Below are 5,237 nucleotides of genomic sequence, written 5' to 3'. Positions count from 1 at the left end.
ACACACACAGAGGCACGTGCACACACACACAATACATTAATGTCAGAACCTACGCAAGGTCTCATACTGGGGGTTGCCCCTTGAAAATATTACAGGAAGTTTCTGTGATTCAGACAGACTGACTTCTCTGGGCTTGATGATGGGGGTAATTAGCAAATCTTTTGCTTTTGTGCATCATTAAGTGCTTGACAGATGAATATTCACATGCTTTATTTCATCTAATTTCCATATGGAAACTGAAGTTTAGTCAGGTTAAGTGACTCCCTAAGATTACACAGGTCTTGGAGATGTTTTCTTTTTCGTTTGTTTGCTTATTATTTAACTATTGTTGATTTACCAAAAAATACCCAACTGCTTCATGAATTTGTATGTCATCCTTGAGCAGGGGCCATGATAATCTCTGTATTGTTTCAATTTTAGTATACAGGCTGCTGAAGCAAGCACCTTAGTATTGTTTTCTGATGCAGAGGCCAGGACTCCACCAGTGTGTTGCTATCAACTCACGTGTTCATCCTCCTGGGCCTTCTGGGAGCCCTCGGCATTGAGCGAGAGATGAATCAGGGGCTCCGATTAAACGTGTACCTTTGTGAGATCTATGTGAGAAGCGGTGGTTCACACAGGCTCCACAGTCCTTGCAAACACTGGAGACTTGATAAACCCTCTGTGTGTGACATGGAGCATCACAGCCTGTAGAATAATTGTGTCTGGGAGCAAAAATCACTACCCTTATCCTCTGTGAGTTCCAAAACCATTTGGCTTCCTAGAGAAGAGCAGACTAGAGAGCAGCCGCTGGCCTTCAGTACAGTTCACAGACATTTACGACATGCCCATGTTAATTATAAAATACAGTATTTGTGTGTGTGTGTGTTAGTCGCCCAGTCATGTCCAACTCTTTGCAACCCCATGGACCGTAGCCCACCAGGCTCCTCTGTCCATGGGATTCTCCATGCAAGAATACTGGAGTGGATTGCCATTCCCTTCTCCAGGGTGTCTTCACGACCCAAGGATCAAACCTGTGTCTCCTGCATCTCCTGCATTGGCAGGCAGATTCTTTACCACTGTGCCACCTGGAAGTCTCTATTACTGTTCAGTAATAGTAATTACAGCTATTATTATCTTCCCCACTTAATAGGTAAGCAGATTTAAGTACAGAGAGGTTAATTACTTGTTCAAAAATCACATAAATCCAGTAAAACAAAAATCTGAACCCAGCCAGAACTTAGGCTAGACTCTGCTGTCCCTTTGGATATTAGGAGCTGTACTAAGTGATGAAGAGACCAAAATCAACAAGGGTCCTTCCTTAATAAATCCAGAGTCTGTATGGGAGATAAGGCTTCCCTGTGGGTCAGATGGTAAAGAATCTGCCTGCAATGAAGGAGACTCAGTTTCTGTCCCTGGCTTGGGAAGATCCCCTGGAGAAGGGAATGGCAACCCACTCCAGTATTATGGCCTGGAGAATCTCATGGACAGAGGAACCTGATGGGCTACAGTCCATAGGGTCACAAACAATCAGAGCCAACTGAGCACAGCACAGCACAGCAGGTTTAGCAGGTCCAATCATAGTTTCAGGTAAAGGAGGTATAGACTAGGCAGTCTTTGTGACCTCAGGAGACAGTGGGAAGAAGGAGAGAGAAGGTGGATGAGACGGGACTGGGGTTGGTTTGGGTGGCAGTGGTGTGCAGTGAGGAGGTGGTGGGCACTGGGGTCACCCAGCTGTCAGGGACAGGGGAGGCAGTCACGGGGGAGGCCCACGCTCCACTCCTCTGTTTGGAATTCTGATTGGAGTCTGCTCCACCCAGAGCCTCTTGAGGAGAGGGGAGGTGAGCTGTGATTGGACAGAACAAGGTCTTCCTGGTGCTCTGGAGGTTTTCTCAGTTCCACGCTGTAGAAGCTGAGCTGATGCACAGTTGACCAGTCTTGGGGACAGCACTTTAGGTGACTCTTCGTGAGCCAGGGAACTGGATAGTGGACATGATAGAGATTCAGGATTTTCCCAGGAGCCAGAAGAATAAAGCACATGTGCAGGAGGCCCAACTGCCTGATGGAGTCAGCACACAGCAGAAATATGAAGCGCCAGCCAAGACACACCCAGGACTCACGTGTCTGCTAGTGTCAGCCTCTGCCCACCACGCCCCTGAAGTTGAAGGCACAGACCCCTTCCTCTTTATAGAGGAGAGAAGCTGGGTAAGCGCTAGCGTATCTGAGCGTCTGAACTGACCGAGTCACAGTGAGATAACCTTGCCACCCTCCCACACCATCTGCAGCGTGGAGAGAGCTTTGGACAGTCAGGGTCTTCATAAACATGCTTTCTTCTTCTCTGAGGTCTTGGTTCCTCTAGCATGACATGTGAGATAAAAGCACATTTACAACAATCTGCTAGCAAAAGAAGGAGAAAAATGTTTAACAAACCTGTATCATGCATACTCTTTTTAATAAGAATATTTTGTTTATTCCTATTTGTAAGAAAAGAAGACTTACTACTAATGCAGCATTTTAACTTAGCAAAAAGAAGTGATTGGGCCAAGGAAGTGCTTACTAGGAAGTATTTTCTGAGATAAGGTCTAATTCTTTAATTGCCATTAATTTGTACCCAATTAAAAGGAGGCACTAAAAACTATAGTGAGTATAAATGAAGGAAATCGAGCTGGTGAAGAATCTGGAAACCCTGGGGAGGTTCCCCTACTGAAGATAAGGCAGTGGTGAAAAACTGACTGGCTGCAAATATATAAAGGGTTCTGTTGATAAAATCAGGTAATCAACATAAATTTGCTTTATAGGCTCTATAGTGCTTTGGAGATGTTAGCTTTTTCTACCTTGTTTTATTTGCTGTAGTTCCAGATGACAGAAGCAGACCTGATGGGTCAGATGGATAAAGAAGCAGATTGTACCTCTGTATATAAAATCGTGAGGTGTCTGATAGTGGAATGTGCTGCCTTAAACATGGAAACTGACAGTGTTTGGGGACAGGATGAATTTGTCTTTAAGGTCACTTTCAGGCTCTAAGTCTCTGCTGTTCTAGGAAATGATTTCTTAATTTTCTTAGTTCATCTATGGGTCTTTCTTCCTTAAAATTGAAGAGGAGAAATAACTTTCTCCAAGGCAAGTGTCTGGAGCAAGTCGGTTCGGTCATATCCAACTCTTCGCGATCCCATGGACTGTAGCCTGCCAGGCTCCTCTGTCCATGGGATTTTCCAGGGAAGAATACTGGAGTAGGTTGCCATTTCCTTCTCCAAAGGATCTTACCAAGCCGGGAATGGAACTGGGTTTCCTGCAGGCAGATTCTTTACCATCTGGGCCATGGGTGGAAGCCCCAGGTGTCTGGTAAGGGGTGGAGTTTTGCACCTATGAGGATAAGTGAACACAGTAACTTGTTCAGAATGCAGGCCTTGAGTCAGCAGCTGTAGCACTGTCTGGGAGCAGGTTACAGAGGAAGAAGCCTGGCCCACCCCATAGAGTCCGAGGCTGAGTCTACAGGAGGGTGGGAGGAGCTCGGAGTTAGACACTGGGGGACGTCCTGGAAGCAAACTCCCAGAGTGTGGGAGTTCTCAGACCTGGGAGACTCCAGAGCTCTGGAACCAGAGCAGCTTCAGCTCAGACTCCTGCCTGCCCTTCCATCAGGGCAAGCAACCCAAACCTCAGAGCAAACCCAGGGGGCTTATTTTGGGTTAAAATCAGTGGTGCCCATTGTCAGGACAAATACCAATCAAATATAAGAGGCTTAATTCCTCCTGATGAAAGTAAGGAAAGAGATTTCCCTCCCCTCCTTTTTCTCAGAGCGTTTACTTTGCATGCCCAGTCTGCTGCTGGTCACTACTGCGGCTCAGTCACTAAGTCATGCCTGACTCTTTGCAACTCCATGGACTGTAGCCCACCGGGTTCTTCTGTCTATGAGATTTTCTCAGCAAGAATACTGGAGTGGATTTCCATTTTCTTCTCCAGCATTTATTTTAGAAAACATGTAGTTACAAGTACTTCCTCATCTCTTTGAAATATATAAGAATCTTTTAGAAAACGAGATAGGCCTTTTTTCAGCTTTCTGACCTGGGAATGTCTTTCTCAAGGACCTGGGAGGCATCTCTTTAAACATCAAGGAAGACAGGGCCCCCATCTCCCACTCTCTGTAGGTGGGCAAGAAACTGATTTTGGTGGGTGTCTTGTTCCAGATTCCAAAACTATTACCTGTCACAAAGAGATGAGTAGTGTGTTTTCACTCTGGAAAAAGCAAAATTAGCCAACACGAATGGTAACTCCAACTACCAGGTGAAGTCAGGATGGACTGCTTATGACAAATGGTGCCTCCGAGTGCTCTGACTTGAGGACTAGCTCCTGTTTACCTTGAGAATGTGTACGCAGTGGCTTGCGTCTTCTGAAGATTCTTTTCTGTCTTTACATCTCTTAGTGGACTGCCTCTGATTCGCTTTACTTTCTGGTTTAATGCTTATTCAATGATAAACATGTTTTCTTTCTCTACTATTTTTTTGTGGAGAGGTTTTCTGTATTGGAAGATTTTGTTTTTAAAATATATTTCCCCAACACCATATTGTTATACTGATAGATTAAGTATCTTACCTATCCATCCTATCCTTCCACAGGGCCCTCCCTTCCCTTCTCCCTCCCTCCCTCCATCACTCCTCAGCTGTCATTTATCTTTTCTTTATCTTTCTATTTTTTTTCCCCCAAATTGGTATGTAAACCCATTCTCCAGTGAACTTATTCTGTGTAGATGGGCTGGAATGTTTATGAAAGGACATGTGTCATAGATGTTCTAAAAAAAGGTGACAGCATGGAACCAACAATTAAAACACTGGTTTAATCCAAAGAATGTTTTCTTTGCAGTGAGGAAGTTTAGAACTGGGCCCTCTGGGGTTGAGAATTTGGAACAAAGGAAGTTTCCTTCTTAAAGGAAGATGTTTATTTGAGGATATTGGTAAATGTAAAAAAAAAAAATGAACTTCTCATTCTGAGAGGTATAAGGTTGGAAATTATAAAATGCCTATAGGATAGTATAGTATAGTATATGTGTGTGTGTGTGGGTGTTAGTTACTCAGTTGTGTCCAACTTTTTGCCAACCTATGAACTCTTCTGTTCATGGGATTTTTCAGGCAAGAATACTGGAGTGGATTGCCATTCCCTTCTCCAATAGTATAGTATAGTATGATATTATGTTTATTATATTGCAATCAGTTCATCTATATTTGTATGTATCTATATCTGTCTGTCTATCTGTCTATCTATCA

The 5,237-nt window shown here is 44.1% G+C and overlaps 1 non-coding gene across 1 annotated transcript; it reads right to left on the bottom strand.

The window, feature by feature from the left end:
- Nucleotides 1–339: 339 nt before the first annotated feature.
- On the bottom strand, nucleotides 340–444 carry LOC138990295 (U6 spliceosomal RNA). Its single transcript, XR_011466410.1, has one exon. It is a non-coding gene; the product is annotated as a U6 spliceosomal RNA (small nuclear RNA).
- Nucleotides 445–5,237: the final 4,793 nt, after the last annotated feature.

The sequence above is a fragment of the Bos mutus genome, chromosome 12, assembly GCF_027580195.1.
Source record: "Bos mutus isolate GX-2022 chromosome 12, NWIPB_WYAK_1.1, whole genome shotgun sequence".
NCBI lineage: Eukaryota > Metazoa > Chordata > Mammalia > Artiodactyla > Bovidae > Bos > Bos mutus.
This window is presented reverse-complemented; position numbering and strand designations above follow the sequence as displayed.